Raw genomic sequence first — 19849 nt, 5'->3', positions numbered from 1 at the left:
CATTCGGCTTTATTTAATAAGGACATTTTTTTCATTTATAGCTGGCCTTTCCTGGTCAGACAACCCAGTTAATTAATTCATTAATTCATTATAACTTTCCTTTCTTCAATGTGATTCTGGTTAATATAGTTAATATAGTTTTTAAATCTGTTGAACAATATTAGAATTTTCTTCCACGTTTAATTATTTAGGGTGTTTGCTCGATGGTACTTGCAGCTGGTATTTTCAGTAGTTCTTCACTGCTATTGCCTTTGTCTGAGGCAATTTTGTCCAAATGCACAGCTTCCCCTGACTTTGAGGCCTCTTTACAAACCTGCACTAATATCAGTTACTTCCAATAACAAAACAGGAGACCAGTTTCTGGAGAACTCGGAAGTCACTTTAGGTCTCATGTTATCTACGTTGTTTTAGGGACCAGGCCAGTCTATTAATATATCACCTTTTGTTGCTATGGTTACAATGCCAGTCTTACTCCCTTTTTCATCTTCATGTTATAATTTGTAGGTACTGGCAATTATACACAAGTTTAACCCTTTAATCACTCCTGTGGTCCTACAGAAATACAGCTCATATCAGGATAAAATGGCTTTAGGCTGATTTATCCTTTTGCTATTTTGGGTTCATTTTGCAAGAGAGGCTTTTGACAGCTGTTAAAAGCAAGCACCAACATTATCAGCTTCTTGCTATCACATCTGTGTATACAGCTGTCAGTTCTAAATAGGAGCCTCTGCCGTTTCATAGGGAGTCATATAAAAATGGCAGGTGGGAAGAGAACTGGCAAGTGCACCTCCCCCTTCACTCTACTCTATGCAGCTCCTACAGTGGTTTAACCTTCATCATCCATCAGCATACTGTTTATTAAAGAAAGAACACTTCATTGATTCAGGTGCTGTAGGTGGTCTTGCTGGTGATCAGTCTGTTAATATCATTAAAAAGGTAAAAAAAAAGTTTAAAAAAATAAAATTAAAAAGCCAGCCCTAGCCTAATTGGTTATACTAGAGCAACACTGACACATGCTATATTATGAAGCATAAAAAGGGGCATATTGTTTTAGCCAACATTATAAAAATTAAAAAAAAAATGCTAATGCATTTTTTTTATTTACACCTTTATTTTCTTCATTTTAGACCCATATTGATTTAAACAATTTCTAACAGTTTGTATATTTCCCCCAGGCAACAATCCTGAATATAGAAAGAGAAAGAAAGAAAAAAAGAACCTTTGGACTTGATTCACGCACTAAAACCTGCTCTTTTCCTATTCGTCAGATGCATAGTATATGAAACTAAAATACACTTTTGCTCATATAAAACGGTAACACAGTGCCATTGTTATATTTATATTTACTAGAGCACACAGTTTGGGTGCTATATGCCACAACACATCACTGTAATGCAATCTCAGTATCAGTACAGTTGGCGTCACCTACTTCAAAAATCATTCCCTTGTCTGCAAAGTCAATTCAAACTAGCGATATCACAGTCATACCTCAGACACTTTAAAGAATTCCTTCAAAACATTAACAAACCTAATTATGGTGAAGCAATTTCCAAGCCATTCAACTGAATAAAAGTCTACTGGGTTAAGTAAAGCTTTATGTAATAGTACACAATATAAAATAGCCTCAGCAGGTTCAATTATACGTCTGTTGATGTTTACACAGATGTTTGTTGAGTGGGAAAAATCTGTACTAATAAGTAAAGAGGCGTAAGTAATAAGTAGGGGGGCACAAGCCACGCAAAGTCTTAGTTCAGACAAGGGAACATTTGCCAAAGTTCGACGTTAGGCAACCCTAACACATAAGAACATAAGAACATAAGAACATAAGAAAGTTTACAAACGAGAGGAGGCCATTCGGCCCATCTTGCTCGTTTGGTTGTTAGTAGCTTATTGATCCCAAAATCTCATCAAGCAGCTTCTTGAAGGATCCCAGGGTGTCAGCTTCAACAACATTACTGGGGAGTTGGCTTTATGCAGGAAACCAACACATCATTACACAGGAAAATATTTTTTTAGAGCTGTGTAACCTGTCCGTACTTGCAAACAAAACTAACCACCCCGAGATTGTAAAAAATACATCAATAAATGCAAACGCACAGTTATATAATCTGGTAGAGCTAAAACTAAACTCCTGTTTTCTTTTAGTATAATACTAAAATGATGTAACTAAGCCTTTTTTATATTACACTTTGTTCAAACATTAAAAAAAAAAAAAAAAAAAAAAAGCATTGAAACACAGACATACCTAAATATCCCAGACATGGGGACTATAGTCCTTGGAACAATCACTATCAGTCGTGGCTAGTGGCCAAAAGAAATAGTAGAGGCAGAAAAAAAGCAGAGAACTCAGGGGTCCCATTAACCTCCAGCAGCAGTAGAATCTTATTAGTGTATTCGGACTAACAACACTTCTTATGTTGTTATTATTATTATTATTATTATTATTATTATTATTATTATTATTATTATTAATAATAATAATAATAATTTATTAATTTATTTATTTGGCAGATGCCTTTCTCCAAGAAGACTTATAGTGTTACAGGGCAGTCCAAGGTTACAATGCAAGATTAGTATTTAATTACAGGATAGTTTACAGCAAGTTCAAATAATAGTACTAAAATACATGTTAGGATTACAACATGTTATATCTACAATTACATAACAGTAGTGCAATAGCACAATGAAAGTGGATTAGCTGAGGGTCCAGTAACATGGTGATTAGATTAGTGAAGTCCGGTTCATAGTAGAAGGGGTAGATCTCTAGGTGTACAAGTGCAGTTTACAGGTTTACCCCAATTTGGCTGTTAAACGCATTTTCTCCAGTAGTCCATCACAGTTTATTCTAATATACTTAACTGTTACACACTGTCAGCTTATGTTTAAAAATGCCCTGCATACAACGTCAATATAGCATTTCGATTTCAAGACCACATAACTAACACACTTTGCATAAAATATATTGTAAACAAAGTTGTTATGGCAGCAGAAAGGCAGACAGTTGGTGGAACAGTTGTAATGACAATATGCTAATTATATAAATACATTTGCTTAGTTCATACCATTTGCTGTTTTGTTTATGGATTTACGATTTCCCAGTGTTATGTTCCTATGTCCAGTCTTCAGATAGCATTTGTCATGTGATCAGTTATGTCATCAGTGATGTCATATGTGATGTCATATATATGCATAATGGTGCAGAGTTAAGGTTGTTTAACCTCACTTTTGAAGGTTTTGCTTTAGTAACCTTGATGTTACTTTAACACAGTTTTTGCATGGAATTCATTTATTTTTTGTTATAAATAAATAAATAAATAAATACATTTTAAAAAGCTAAGAAGGTTTCAGTTAACATTATTTATTTAAATGACAGTTCAGGTTGAAACAAAGTCCTGTTGTGAGATGGATTGCAAGTACAAAGATTGGCTACCCCTGAGTGATTTTGTAAATTGAAAGTAGAAAAAAATGTTAGTATTCAGGATCTGTCATTAAAAGAAAAAAAAGTATATGAAATAAAAACTAATGATGCATATCAAATAAGTTCTAAGAACATATATTTTGAAGAAATAACTTTATTCAAAATATGCTATGTATATAAAAAAAAGAATGTAATAATTTTGCAGAGAATGTTATACATTGCACGACTTTTATTCATCCAGACTTGTCCTTATATAATTGACCTTTTAGAGCATGTCTGGTTGAAATTTAAGTCCTGCAGTGGAATGGATTTGAAGTGACAAGGTTACAACTGATATAAATAACAGCACAAACATATACAATTAATAATCAATATATTTATAGCACAAACAATATTTAAAAAAAGCAACTCAACAGAAAAACATGTTGTTTAAACTCTGTTCACAGCACACAGAACATTATTAGAAATATATTTTAAAGTGCCGATCACACATATATTATATAAATTACAACACAAATGTATTTATGTATTAGTTTTTATGTAGTGCTTTTATCAAATTGCTTTACAATGCATGCAACACTCCATGTATTATATATAAATTTATTTTTGTGTGAAATGTACATACAGTTTTCAAAAGTGCTGTGTACAGATACGTTGAAGGCAACATTAAAAAGAAGATGCTTTCAAAAAAACATGCATGCAAATTCACTTTCTGATGTGAGTGGGCTGAAGCAATTAGTAAATGCCTGTTTAAAAAAGATAACAGAAATATTTAGCATGTTTCTTTGTGACAAATCCCCTCATTAATATTGGGCTCAGCCTTCTCCTCTCTGCTTGAGATAGCCCGTAATACATTGCGTGACAACGATGCCCAAGTTTATTGGTGTTTCCATTGGATCCTAATGGCGACTCTATACCGATTATAGGAATACATTATTGAGAAATAAAAGTTTTAGTACTGCTGCAATGTGAGGGGGACATTTCCCCTTTGTTGAAAAATTGAGAGTGACTGTAATAGGGGGGAGATCTGTGTTGACTCATCTGGTGCATTCATAGTGCTGCAGGAAGAGGGCAGCAGCCTTCCACTATCCGCCTGTCGGTCATGGCAGTGACACGGAAAAAGGGTATGTGGCTCTCCCTCTCTCTGAGCAGCTGAGAGGAGGTCCTTGGGGGGATTGCTAGCCCTATAAAATAACATCTTGCTGTTCCCTCATCTCTACCCCTTTTAAGACGAACGAGCCAGCTGGCGGAAGCTCTGCTGTAGGACCAAGCACGGCCGGAGAAGAATGAGCACAACAACAAACTAATTAAACAAAAAAGAAAAGGAATTTTTAGTATCAGGGAAAAACTGGAGCTGAACCCCAAACAGAATCAACAGGTTAAGGGAACGGGTGAGCATAGGATAGCAATGGTCAGGGTAACGCTGCCGAGAACGGAATGTGGCCATCTCAAAATTGATTACGTGATTACCAATTTCGAGATGGCCACATGTAGAAAAGAGCATCAGCTGCTCATAAGGTTGGAGAGGGTTAAGCAGAGTGAGAGAGAGATCTATCATGAAGGTAAGCAACTGCTACGCATATCGGGTCAAAACCAGCATGGTACTTGTTTTGTTTGTGTGTGTTTATTTTCTTTAGCCAGCGTGCCTTTTGTTTTGTGTTTAGTGTTTTGTTTGTTTGATTTAGTTACTAAACCCGTGCCCAGCGCTTTACCCGCTGTACCGTGCCTGTCTGTACTTCCTGGTCCTTGACATCACAACCCAGCCATCTGTGACACTGACATTGTTAATTTAAAATGGCCCCAAATGTTAATAAAGCAATTACTAGGTAGTACAGTAGTCTCTGCATATAGGAACACCTTGTAAAAGAACACTTTGGTTAAGAGAACACCCTTGTGGTGAAACAGATTTTTCCCTTTGTACAGTAAATGCTCCACCAATAGAGACAGAAATGTTGCTTAAAAGAACACCTTTCTGACACTGCTAGTGATTTGTTCACAACTGGTGCAGTACTGTTTTGTAACCTGATAACTCATCATCACACTTAAATTGAAATGGTTTATTCAATCTTTCCAAATGTGACTTGTCATCACTAGAGTGTCTTGAGGTACACTGTTTGGTTTATTCAATCTTTCCAGATCTAGCATCATATTATTGCCTCATTTCGTATTCTGATTTCCAAGAGTACACCTCATTGCTAAAAAATGGCATGTAAACAAATGACAAAATGCAGCGCGGTTTCTCTCTCGCTGTAAAAAGTTGGAATTTGTTTGAGCTCCTGAAAAAAATTTGAATTAGACACAAATCGCTGAGCAATTTTCTGTTTTCCATTCTGGTGAGTTAATTTTGTGCCTGTCTTAAATATTGCTCCTGCACAGGTGTTCATAATTCACCTAGAGCTTCTCCTGCATTTTTTAACATGTGTAGGGGTGCTGTGCTAATTTAGTTTGACAGTTTATTAATGTTAGTTTGTCTGTTACTTTGTTATTATAGTTTATTAACATACACTTGCCTATTGGTTTTCTTTTACGTATTCTGTTCATTTCATATGTTGATGCATGTCCATCATGACAAGTAATAAATATTTATTGTGTCTGATGGTCAACTCTTTAGAGAATACTTCGGCTAAGAGAACACTTTGCTTGCTTCCTGAGGGGTGTTCTCTTAGTCAGACACTAATGTATAAAGACCCAATGGTACTTGTTTTTTGCTACATCACCCCTTTATGAAAGTATGTTGGATCTATCGGTACATTTCGAATAAATTAACTGGAAAGCGTAAATGTAATTTAGAGGTACAGTAGTAAGTATTTAGTTTATAACACAACACTGTGTAGTTGCCAGTGTCTGAAAGTGTCAAATCATAAATAGGCAGTGTGCCATGAAAGCCTTTGATCTACTAACGTTGTTTACCTTCACCAAGCAAATAGTGTCAGAATAGCTTCTTGCTGCTATGGAGGGGGACAAAAATCCTAGAACTGCCAGTCATGTAAGCACTGAGCGTCCTCAAGGGATCTGGTAATGTAATAGAACTTGATCTGCTGATACCGAGAGAGAGCAAGATCTATGTGGTCTTACTTGTGTCATGAAGATTCAGGGTGTTAAATTATTTAAAGATCCCCCTAGGTTTGACCAAAGGGGTGTGAGAGTCTTAAATTACCTGGATAACCCGATACTTCAAAAGTTCAAATATATGACTATATATAGCAACTCTGGTAAATTAAAGAAGTATATTGAGTACAGACTAGATAGACGAATAATGAAGGGAGTCAGTTATGCTCTTCACAATGTCATTGAATGTCACCAATTAGTGAAAATAATCGAAGGGTTAAATCAAACAATCAATGAATGTCTTAATGTCTGTCTTGTTACAGGTAATGTTACAGTAGAAGCTGTTTTTACTCATCAAACAAGTTCCCTATGAGTTGGTTGTTGATTAGGTCCTTTAATAATGAAGAAGAGTGATAAGGTTGTCTGTGCATCTCTGTATTTTGATAAGGTTGTCTGTGCATCTCTGTATTTTGATAAGGTTGTCTGTGCATCTTTGTATTTGCACTTTTTCCAACTGCAATCGCCAGCAACAATCAGTGAGATTGTTATTGTATCCAAGGTCAAAGGCTAGTGGTTTGAACACAAAGCTACAGTTGCTCTACGATGGGGTAGAGGTGATGAAACACAAAAGGCAGAGAAAGGCAGCTCCAGTTTTAAATACCACCTAAGTCCTCAGACTTTAAATTGATATTTATTTATACAACCTGTGGGATACGGCACTGCATCAACTTTATCAAACTCAGCATGTTGTTTTTTTTAAGATGTACAGCAACATATTTTAAGTCTACTTATTTTTTTTAAGGTGCAGGAAAAATCCAGATATTTGAGGACCAATATACCTTACACATGGCTGTGAAAAAAAAAACTTGCGTACCCTTCTGCATGTTACTAGGACTGGGTCACCTGAGGAAATCCATCTCTAATGGAAATTTCTCCTGAATAATGAATAACCAAATGAGAGAATTCATGTTGATCTTAACTAATATAATTTAAGCAACCTCAAAACTACAATTTCATATAAAGCAGTAACCCTGATCAGTTATATTGTAAGAAGTAAACAACTTAGAACTCACTCACTCTAAAGCCCATTGACTGTTGATTAGACTCTATTTATTAAGCATCAGCTTGCAAGTGTATGTATAGGGCTCCTGTAGTCAAATCCCAATCAAGGGAAAGAGCCTCTGTGTCTCCTTGTGTTCCACCTTAAAAACTGTTGGATAACCCTGTCTCCGCATCATGAGCGTGCCAGTGCACATAACTAAAAATTCAGCAGAGAGCCGTGGACACACATTGCATTATAAAACAATCTAATTATGATTGGTGTAATTGGAGGCCATCGAGCTGGCAATCATCTCTTTCAAGCCTCATTAAATACAGATTTATACACAAAATAAAAGCTTGTGCTCTAATAAAACAGTATATGAAGTGACATTTGTCTCTCGCTCTTCTTTTCAGGATAAGTGATGATTAATGAACATGAAGCGGCCACATCTTTTTTAATAAATGCATTACAGGATAAGGGTGTATTCGGCTGGGCTGAGGCCTGGCCCTGTAAATAATGTATATTTGTTTTGGGTTTAAAGAAAATTGGGTTTTGTTTTATTTCTAAGTAAAAACTGTTTAATTTTGCAAACAAAGTGTGTGCTAGATATGACAGGGCTGGTGGGGTTAGACTTCTCTCCCCGTCTAATTGAAATCTAGTGGCAACAGATGGCCAGGTGTTAATTGACTGATTGATTATTAATTAACCCTGGCCTTTAAAAATAGTCTGGAAATCCAGTCCTTTGTTTTGAATAATCTGGAAAAGTAGTTAATTAAATGGGGTTTTAAAATATCAGTAACAAAAACAGAGGTGGTATTATTTTCTCGTAGAAGACAGCAGGAGAAGTTAAATGTATTATACCAAGATAAGATTCTTAAAGAGGTGAAGGAATTTAGATACTTGGGAGTGTGGTTTGATAAAAAAATTAACTTGGGGAAAACAAATAAATACTATAATGGATACATGTAAAGAAAGGATAAATATCCTAAGTAGTATTTCAGGAATGAGTTGGGGAGCAAATAAAACCTGTATGATGACGATATACAGAGGGTTAATTGGGTTAATTAGGAGTGTAATATATTATGGAAGGCAGATACTGTACTAGTGGGAATTGAAAAGAAAAAGTCAAGCTTTTGTAGAGGAGAAGAGTACAGAGGCGCTATGTATATATACAGATGGATCCAAAAACAGGAAGAGTGGCAATGACGTATTATATCCCAGAACTGGATATTTGTAAAATATCATTTATCAGTGTATGTTACAGAAATGGTAGCTATACTATTTGCAATAATTCAAATAGCTAAAAGAAAACCTAAAAAAGCAGTCATATTTTCAGATTATTTAAGTGTACTTATTGCATTGAAAGGGGAGTTTAGTAATAGAAGAGATATTATGTTTGAAATAATACAACCGTGTAAGGAATGTGCGAAAATGTGTATTGAAGTGATTTTAGTTTGCAATCCTGGTCGCATTCTGGATAATGAGATGGTAGATTTTGCAGCAAAAGAAGGGTTAAAAAGAGAGAAGATTGATATGGTGATTTCTCTGGGATCGCAGGAAATGGGAGTCTGTGTGAAAAAAATGATAGTAAAAGAATGGCAGGAGAGATAGGTTGAAAGCATAAAAGGGGGGTTTTATCATAATATCCTGAAAGTGGTGAATAATAGTTGGGTGAATAAAGGATTGGGAAGGAAAGAGGAAAGAGCGTTGGATAGGTTAAGGATTGGGCAGAGTTCTTTAAATGAACACCTATTAAGACTGGGAAGCAAGAAGATGAAAAGTGTGTAAAATGTAAAGTAGTAGAACAGTATTTATTAAAATGTGAGAAATATGAGGAGCTGAGAAGGAAAATGGAGAGAAGGCTGAAGGAAATGGAGGTATACAAGATCAACATAAAGAGCTTGCTGGGAAAAGGGAAAGCGAAAGGAAGACTGAAAAGAGAAAAGATACTGATGAAATTATAAACAGGAAAAGAAGGGAAGTTATAAATAATAAAGATGACAGAAAAATAAAGCAAAACGTAGACAGACAAAGGACTACAGATAGTGGGCGCTAATCATCTGAAATAATAGATGGAATGCACCCTATAGATTTAACTAGAAGAAGTCGTTTGTTCTCCATTTAATCTGTGCTTTGTTTACAAGCTCAAGGCCTCATGGCTACATATATATCTAGGGTGAGCAACCAAGAGAATGACTGTGTGTTTTCTAGAGTTCTGTCTGTGTTTGGAGGTTATCACTGTGTGTATACTGGGGTTCTGTGCGTGTGTGTGTTTGGAGGTTATCATCATCATGTGTGTGTGTGTTTAGAGGGGACTTTAATCCCACCATGGTGTAGTTTAGTTTGTTAGGAAGAAGATTCCTGGTGCGGGACCTCCCTGTGTAGCAGGAATAGCGCATGGCCCGAGCTTGGCCACCTTTTATTTCTTAGCTGTTTTTGAACTGTTTTGTTTTGCATTTTGTAACTATGTACAGTTGTGTGTAATAACATCAGAGGACATTAAAAGGGCAGGTGCTCAATGAGAAAAATGGGTTCTTTTCTAGCATTGCAATATTTTTATGACTAAGAAAAAGGGCACTTTTGGGGCATAAGGGCAGGAAGGAAGGGGGTTAAGCTCACCCAGCCCCACCCTCCTGTGCACATCACTGACTGCGTGTATGTGTGTTGCTGGTGCCCTAGCAGCGGCTACATACCACTGCAACTGCCTGCAATATTTGTAATTGTTAATAAAACCTGGATGCCTGTGCAGCATTTCAACGTTAAACCCTCTGTGACTCTCTCGTCTATCAGTGGATACCCACACAGTAACAGAACGCCCCTGTCACAGTGTGATTGTAATAAAGCGAAAAAAAATAGCTACTGTGCTCCAGTGGAGCAAAGGAGTCTGTTTAAGTGAATGAGTAGAGATAAGGAATAGGGCCCAGGGGATTGTGGGTTCAAATCCCAGCTCTGCCACTGAGCATCCATGTGTCAGTGGGCACTTCAATCTGGCTGTAAAGTGTGATACAAGCAGGAACCCAAATCATTCCTGTAATCTATAAATGGTATTTGCAACTGGGTCACAGGGGCATGCAGATTCAGTGTTAAGGTCCACAAAACAAATGGGCCTGAAAGTGTATTTAAGTGTGTGTTAGCTCTTGGCTGCACTTGTCTTGTTTAATAGCTTGTTTATTTATCAGATGGCATGTACCAGGTCTAGAGATTCTTAGTATGGGCATATATTGCCCTTATAACCACCCTTCTCTAATCCAAAGTAAAATCCAGTACACATTCAGTTTATTTTTTAATTTTTTAGAAACTAGTTGACTGTTCTATTTTTGAACTGTGACTATCTTAAATTAAATCTATTTCTTGTTTATCTTTCAGATCTTTTGTAGAGTTATCTGTTGGCTAGCAGAGAAAGTTCACTGTATGAAGACCTGCACAGAGTTCTGCTTCAGGTGTGTGAATCCAGATCTTGGGCATGGTAATAAGCTTTGCATAACTGGCAGCAGAATTTATATTGTGGTGTTTTGAATTGGTATTAGTTGTTGGCAGCGAAGATGCATATCTCCAGTATTGGCAATACAGTAGAGGATCTTGTGCTGTGCTTGTGATTTTTATTTATTTATTTATTTTTAACCTGTCAAGTCAACTGTAATGAAATTTAAGGTTTTCATAACTTCCCAATCAGTGCATGATTAGGTAACTCATTTTGAAAGTTATTTATATCCAATTCACTGATGTCACTTCTATAAATATTCTGGTTTGTTTATTGACACTTACTTTTTAAAGGTCCATTTTAGCAGCACTTTCCTGATGTACTTGGTAGTGTTTTTGTTGCTTAGGAAGAGGTGCTGAGTGCTTATTTGATATGAGGTCTTACAAATGTATCTATTCGAGGTTTATTCAAATTTTGGATGGAAAGGGAAAGCTTATTCTAATAAATGGTGACATGTCTGGGGCATTTCAAGTGTTCTGGTTGTGTAGCACAGTGGTTTTTCCTTTTTTTTTTTTTTGGTATTAACCAAACAGCAGCGAAGTTACTGCTCAGTACAAACAGAGTGCTGAATCTCATCACTGTTGTTTCTTGCCTTCATGTTTGTACTATAATGTTTGTAATTCTCTGGCAGTCCTCGGTACAAAAGTGCAACGTTCCATGTTTAAATATTTACGTAGTTAGGTCAGTATGCTACCCATGGTGACACCTGGATCAAACTCATAAGAGAAAGGCATGGGGGGGTCCAAGCTTAGTTGTCAGTTGAATGTAGTACCTCTACTGGTTTATTGAGTTCCAGTCACATTAGGCCCACATTTCTACCAGTCTTTCAGATTAACTCCCAATTTCAGTCTTGTTTTATGAAATTAGATTGTTGCACAGAGGGAGCCAAAGTAGTTATTCATTGCCCTCTAATCTGTATTAATTAAACTTGAAAAACATTTTTTTTTTTTTTTCGCAAGGCAGATGCTATGCTACAAATATTGATTAACACAATCGAAAATATGAGGCAGAACAAAAGAATCAGTTGTATGTAAGCATTAAATAGTTTTACACATCCTGATGTTTTGTCCCTGGTTTATTTAGATATACTGATTTTGAACTTTTTCTACAAAGGTATGCTCACTACAAGAGATCTAGCCTTACAGAAAATTACCTTTGGGCTAACCAACTGTTGGAACATTTTATTTAGATATAAATGAATTTTTGGTCTTAGAATAGAACTCACAGAATGGGTTAAAGATTAAGTCAGATTTTGGTTAAATTCCTACTTAGTAGAAACTAGAAATAAAACAGGTTTTCTTGGGAAATTACAGTTGATTTTATGAGGGTTATAAAAACTTGCTACTTCAAAGATTAACTGGATTGAACCAGATGCTTTGAAGCTAAGGTTAGGACAAATGGGCAATTAACCAAATGATGAGAGAGTTGTGTCTTTCTGATTAGTTCAAGGAAAAATCATGATGTCATTGAGAGACTGCATTTAAACTGAGAATACTGAAATGTTTTTTTGTATTGCTCTGATCGGTGCTTGGAAAGGACACCTGCAAACTGTTGTCACCATGTAACCTTTAAGATGTCTGGTTGTAACTTTGCAACTCAGAACTTTTATCTTCAACAAACTATACTTGTCTGAAAGCCAAAAGAAGAAGCTTGCGACTTCTCTTTCCCTTTTTTTCTTTTATTTGCCTTTCCTTAAATTCAACACCAACTGTTAACAGTCCCCAGTATTTTTAGAAATGACAATGCAATGTATTTGGATGATCTAGTAGAGGGGTGTTGTGCTGTTTAATGTGGGAGAAAGAAAGAGTCTCAGCTCTCAGGAACATTCAACTAAACTTTATTTCTCAGAGCAAACATGACACGTGAGGTCACTCACTGGGGGTGTGGCTACGGTTGTAGTACATCCTACCACTACATCTCCCCTTCCATATATATATATATATATATATATATATATATATATATATATATATATATATATATATATATATATATTAACACTTTTTCATTTTTTTTTTCACTCAAATACTTTTATATCTATCTATGGAGGTCAGGGTAGACTACCTGAGCTCTGCAGGCTTCAGATTCAGTCTTTTGGGAGGAACTGATAAACGTAAAACTGATATTTTGTAAAGATTCCTTGCCTCCCAACAGGAGGTTGGATTGGAACATGTGGCTGAAGCTCATCAGGTGCATGTGGTTGCGCCACAGTTGTTGGCTCTTGTTGTTAGCAATTAAGTAAGGCACATCCACATTGCTCTCCTCTTCTTCTCCAGGTTTTGTGAGACGCACAATCTGTCACCTGTTGGTTCGTATTTCACCTTGTGGGGTTCTCATCACATATGATCTTGAAGCTTGTTATCTGATCACTTTAGCAGAGATTCTTTGGTCAGAAATCCAGACATTTTCTCCAGTGGTGAGTGGTGACAATGATCTGGCTCGGTGTCTGTGATCATGTGCTTGTTTACTCTTCTCTCGACTACCCCGTTCAACCTGCTCCAACTTTTCCTTGTTAGAAATGTTGGGATGAAGGAACATTGGCAAAATTGGATGAGTTGTTCTCATTTTTCGACCCATCAAAAGTTCACCTGGGCTGTATCCATTTGCTAGTGGAGTGGAGCAGTAAGCTAGCAATGCTTGACAGGGATCATGCGTTTTCAAGTGCATTTGTTTGATCGTCTGTACCGCCCTTTCCACCTCTCTGTTCGTCTGTGGTTGTTGTGGGTTGCTGGTAAGGTGTTGAAATCCGTGTGCTTTTGAAAAGTTACTGAAGGTAGAACAACAGTATTGTGGTCCATTGTCTGACACAACTGTCTCTGGAATGCCACAGGCAGATGACAGCTTGTCAATCTCCATGTAACAGGAGTAGTAGTCAACTGTAAGAAGGTACTTATGTCCTTTCAGTTCAAAAAGATCTGTAGCAACTTTTTGCCATGGATAATCCTGAAACTCTGAGACTTGTAGAGGTTCAACTGGGATCCTTCTGAATTTTCTGCATGTATCACACCGGTCAACTAAAATACCCTACTGGGTGCTAAGGCCAGGCCACCACAGTGTCTGTTTGGCCCTTTGTCTGCACTTGACAATTTCTTGATGGCCTTAATGGAGTTGGTCGAGAATTGTTGATTGAAGAGAAAGAGGTATCACCAGCCTAGTCCTTTTCATAATAAGGCCATCTAGGTCCCTTTTATATTTGGCGGCCATTCCTGCTCACACAATTGTTTGCAGATGGGGTCTTCAAGCAGCTTCTCACGGATTTGATCAAGTCTGCTTTGTGAAGCTGGAAGATTAGCACTGATGTGGGCAAGATAAATGTTGATGTCTTCCATGAGAACATAAGAACATAAGAAAGTTTACAAACGAGAGGAGGCCATTCGGCCCATCTTGCTCGTTTGGTTGTTAGTAGCTTATTGATCCCAAAATCTCATCAAGCAGCTTCTTGAAGGATCCCAGGGTGTCAGCTTCAACAACATTACTGGGGAGTTGATTCCAGACCCTCACAATTCTCTGTGTAAAAAAGTGTCTCCTATTTTCTGTTCTGAATGCCCCTTTTTCTAAACTCCATTTGTGACCCCTGGTCCTTGTTTCTTTTTTCAGGCTGAAAAAGTCCCTTGGGTCGACACTGTCAATACCTTTTAGAATTTTGAATGCTTGAATTAGGTCGCCACGTAGTCTTCTTTGTTCAAAACTGAACAGATTCAATTCTTTTAGCCTGTCTGCATATGACATGCCTTTTAAGCCCGGAATAATTCTGGTCGCTCTTCTTTGCACTCTTTCTAGAGCAGCAATATCTTTTTTATAGCGAGGTGACCAGAACTGAACACAATATTCAAGATGAGGTCTTACTAGTGCATTGTACAGTTTTAACATTACTTCCCTTGATTTCAATTCAACACTTTTCACAATGTATCCGAGCATCTTGTTAGCCTTTTTTATAGCTTCCCCACATTGTCTAGATGAAGACATTTCTGAGTCAACAAAAACTCCTAGGTCTTTTTCATAGATTCCTTCTCCAATTTCAATATCTCCCATATGATATTTATAATGTACATTTTTATTTCCTGCGTGCAGTACCTTACACTTTTCTCTATTAAATGTCATTTGCCATGTGTCTGCCCAGTTCTGAATCTTGTCTAGATCATTTTGAATGACCTTTGCTGCTGCAACAGTGTTTGCCACTCCTCCTACTTTTGTGTCGTCTGCAAATTTAACAAGTTTGCTTACTATACCAGAATCTAAATCATTAATGTAGATTAGGAATAGCAGAGGACCTAATACTGATCCCTGTGGTACACCACTGGTTACCACACTCCATTCTGAGGTTTTTCCTCTAATCAGTACTTTCTGTTTTCTACATGTTAACCACTCCCTAATCCATGTACATGTGTTTCCTTGAATCCCAACTGCGTTCAGTTTGAGAATTAATCTTTTGTGCAGGACTTTGTCAAAAGCTTTCTGGAAATCTAAATAAACCATGTCATATGCTTTGCAATTATCCATTAGCGATGTTGCATCCTCAAAAAAAAAAAAAAAAAAAAAAAAAAAAAGCAAGCAAGTTAGTTAGACATGATCTCCCTTTCCTAAAACCATGTTGACTGTCTCCCAGGACCCTGTTACCATAAAGGTAATTTTCCATTTTGGATCTTATTATAGTTTCCATAAGTTTGCATATAATAGAAGTCAGGCTTACTGGTCTGTAGTTACCTGGTTCAGTTTTGTTTCCCTTTTTGTGGATCGGTATTACGTTTGCAATTTTCCAGTCTGTCGGTACCACCCCTGTGTCAAGAGACTGCTGCATGATCTTGGTTAGCGGTTTGTAAATTACTTCTTTCATTTCTTTGAGTACTACTGGGAGGATCTCATCCGGCCCAGGGGATTTGTTTATTTTAAGAGCTCCTAGTCCCTTTAACACTTCTGCCTCAGTTATGCTAAAGTTATTTAAAACTGGATAGGAACTGGATGACATGTGGGGCATGTTGTCAGTATCTTCCTTTGTAAAAACTTGTGAAAAGTAATCATTTAACATATTTGCTATTTTTTTTTTCTTCATCTACGATTTTGCCATTTGTATCTCTTAAACATTTAATCTCCTCTTTGAATGTTCTCTTGCTGTTGTAATATTGGAAAAACATTTTGGAATTGGTTTTAGCTCCCTTAGCAATGTTCATTTCTATTTCTCTCTTGGCCTTTCTAACTTCCTTTTTGACTTGCGTTTGCAGTTCTGTGTACTCTTTCTGCGTACTTTCTTTTTGGTCCTTTTTTAATGCTCTGTAAAGTGCCTTTTTTCGCTGAATATTTTTTTTAATTGATCTATTAAACCATTTTGGCAATTTAGTTTTACATTTAGATTTGTCTACTTTAGGGATATAATTGTTTTGTGCCTCTAGTACTACATTTTTGAAGAACAACCATCCTTCTTCTGTGGGTGTTTTCTCTATTTTACTCCAATCTACTTCTGTTAGTCTTTGTTTCATACCTTCATAGTTTGCTTTTCTAAAATTGTAAACCTTAGCTTTAGTCATTTCTTTTGGGGATTTAAAAAACACTTCAAATGAGACCATGTTGTGGTCTGAGTTTGCCAGTGGTTCTCTGACCTCTGTTTTAGTTATTCTGTCTTCGTTATTTGAAAAGACTAAATCAAGGCATGCCTCCCCTCTAGTGGGTGCCTTCACAAATTGTGTTAGGAAGCAGTCATTTGTCATTTCCACCATTTCTATTTCATCCTTCGCGCTACCCACCGGGTTTTCCCATTTTATTTGGGGGAAGTTGAAATCCCCCATTAGTATGGCTTCTCCTTTGCTACACACATTTCTAATGTCATTGTATAACAGATTATTGTGCTCACCGTCTGAATCTGGCGGTCTATAGCATGCTCCTATTATTATGCCTTTTGAATTTTTGTCCGTTATTCTGACCCATATTGATTCGGTTTTATTTTCTTTGTCCAGGTTTAACACCTGGGCTTCAAAACTGTTTCTTATGTATAGCGCTACCCCTCCTCCTCTTCTGTCCTGCCTGTCTTTCCTATACAGTGTATACCCACAAATATTAAATTCGTCCCCATCACTCTCAGACAACCACGTTTCTGTAACACCTATCACATCATAGTTACCTGTTAGTGCAGTAGCTTCAAGTTCTAGAATTTTGTTTCTGATACTTCTAGCATTTAGATAAATACATTTAATGGTTGTCTTACCTGAGTTGTTGTTCTTGTTTTGATGCGGTCTCCCTTCTGTTTTTTTGTTGATTTCTCCCCCCTTCCTTTCTAGTTTAAATGAGTGCTGAGTCAATGTCACTGACATCATTGAGGTAGCAACTAAATTGTTCACATGCCCAAACAAGCGCTAGGGTTTCTTTCTCTTTTTGAGCATAGTATTGTTCTGTGGGTGTCAGTGCTCTTGAGGCATACGCTACCTTTTTCCACTGTGCATTGTTATTTTGCATGAGAACACCCCCCAGACCAAAGGATGAGGCATCTGCTGCAACCTTGATATCCTTGTTAGGATCAAAAAAGTTAATGTGGGTGTTGCTACAAGCTCAGTTTTTAGCAATGAGAAAGCATTTTGCTGCACCATATCCCAAGACCACAGATTTCTCTGAGAGAGGTGTTCACAAACGGGTTTTGTCTTCTCTGCCAAATCAGGAATGAATTTCCCTAGTTGATTAACCATTCAGAGGAAGCTGCGCACTTCTGAAACATTTGTAGGTTTTTGCATGTTCTGAATGGCTGACAACTTGTCTGGGTCTGGTTGTATTCCTTGTGAGGATAACTTGTGGCCCAGGAATTGAATTTCAGTCTTGCCCAACTCATACGTCTTTTGATTGAGTGTGATTCCAGCACTCTGCAATTTTAAGACAGCTTTTACGTGTTGGTCATGCTCCTTGCTGGTACGTCTGAAGATAAGGATGTCGTCCATGTGTCAAATAATGCCTTCCAGGGTTCGAAACATCCTCTTTTGAAAATGTTCTGGGGTGGAGGAAATTTCAAATGGCAATCTCTTGAAACAGTAGCGGTCAAATGGAGTGATGAATGAGGTCAACTTTTGAGATTCTTTTGAGAGACAAATCTGCTAGAATCCAGAATTTGTATCGAGTTTTGAGAAGAATGCAGCACCTCCTAGTATGCCTAGTGTGTGATCTACAGAAGGCAGGATGAATTTCTCTTGATGCACTGATTCATTTAATTTGGTGAGGTCCACACAAATTTGCATTGTGTGGTCTGGTTTAGGAATAGTAACTATTCCAGCACACCAGTCTGCTGGTCCATCCACTTTTGTGATGACTCCCACCTTCTCCATTCTAGAGATCTCTTGCTTGACTTGTTCTATAACAGGAATAGGAATTCATATTGGAACAGTTAGTCAGAATGGTTTTGCTCCTGGTTTCAACTTGATGTGGTATTCTTCCAGCTCTCCCAAGCCACTGAAAAGATCTTTACATTTTTCCATCCACTGGCATTGCATTAAAGTGTCTAGTCAAGCAATCAGGTTGAGTTTTTCAATTGCATTTCCGCCTAGTAGTGGTGTGAAGAGGTTCCGCACAACATAGATGTCCTCCTTCACTGTTTTTCTATTTTTAGTTATAGGAGCAGAGAAGATTCCTTGCACATTTAAAGCACGTCTTTCAGATCCCATCAGCACTTTGTTTGTTTTTCTTAACAGGATGTGCTGTTTCTTTACAAGTACAATGTACATTGATTCTGGGTGACATCTGCCCATGTCCATTTTAAACTGCACCTTGTCTTGTATCAGCATAAATGTTGTGCACCAGCCCCTTATTTTAGCACCAAGTGCTCCTAGGAAAATTTTCTCTTCCTCAGAGGTTGACTGCTCTTGTACTTCTTGGAGAACAGTTTTAGAACAGCATTCACTCTTAAAGTGACCTGTCCTGTTGCAAGCATGACATGTTGCATTCTTAGTTGGACAAAGATCCTAGACATGAAATGGAGACTTTCCACACCCTGTCCACTTCTATGATGCTCTATTTTGAATTGCAGGGTTATGTGATCCATATGATTGTTATGGCTTGTATTTCTCTTGCTGTACAGTGTGAAGCTTCAGAGGGTCTTGCTCTTCTTGTCTGAGCTCTGCCTGCTGTTTGTGAACGTTTTCTCATCATTGTTATGGCCTTTTCTAATGTAAGTGTACTATCCAGTTGTAGCCGTTCAGAGAGTTTAGTGCTCTGGAGACCCACAACAATGCAATCTATTATGAGTTTTTCTCTGAGATCCCCATAGTTGCAGTGTTCAGCCATAGCATATAAGGAAGTACTGAAACCATTCACTGGTTCATCTGGTTCCTGCATTCAAGTTGAATTTAACCCTCTCATATATAATGTTCATTTTCCCTGTGAAGTACTCTTTGAATTTGTACTTTATTGACAATAGCTGTATTGTACTCTGTACGTTGAGCTTCGGTCAATCCAAACCTGTACAATATTTCATCTGCTTTGGGCCCTGTGCAGTAAATCAATGTGTTTACTTGATGTACTTCAGAGGCTTGTGCAAGGCTGCTTGCCACCCTGAATCTTTAAAACTGTCTAAACAATTTAACAAATTCTTCTGGTCTTGAAAAATCGAAATAATCATGTGGTTTTATCTGATATGTAGTCAGAGGTGCAAGAGGCTCATTTTCACCCTTTTTTCAGTTTGTTTATATACAGTGTATCATCTGCAGGTGCAGCTAGCAGTCTCCTTCAGTTGCCTAGTAACGTGGTGCACCACCTCTTTAGCAGCTCACGCATTCCTGTGTACAACTTATAATTTTCTGTTTAGTACATTAAAGATGCATTATCTTATCTTTAAATCAATTTCTTACTGTACCTTTTCTGTCCAGGAATATATGCTGAGACTCCAGTTGTC

At 37.3% G+C, this 19849-nt stretch overlaps 1 protein-coding gene across 1 annotated transcript in view; it reads left to right on the top strand.

Moving 5' to 3' along the window:
• Window positions 1-19849, top strand: part of LOC121312951 (poly(rC)-binding protein 3-like) — a 295367-nt gene that overhangs the window by 98897 nt on the left and 176621 nt on the right. The window contains exon 2 of the mRNA XM_041244944.1: window positions 10875-10948. The gene's annotated coding sequence lies outside the window, so the exon portion shown is untranslated. The remainder of the gene's footprint in view (window positions 1-10874; window positions 10949-19849) is intronic.

This window comes from Polyodon spathula, chromosome 3, assembly GCF_017654505.1.
Source record: "Polyodon spathula isolate WHYD16114869_AA chromosome 3, ASM1765450v1, whole genome shotgun sequence".
NCBI lineage: Eukaryota > Metazoa > Chordata > Actinopteri > Acipenseriformes > Polyodontidae > Polyodon > Polyodon spathula.
This window is presented reverse-complemented; position numbering and strand designations above follow the sequence as displayed.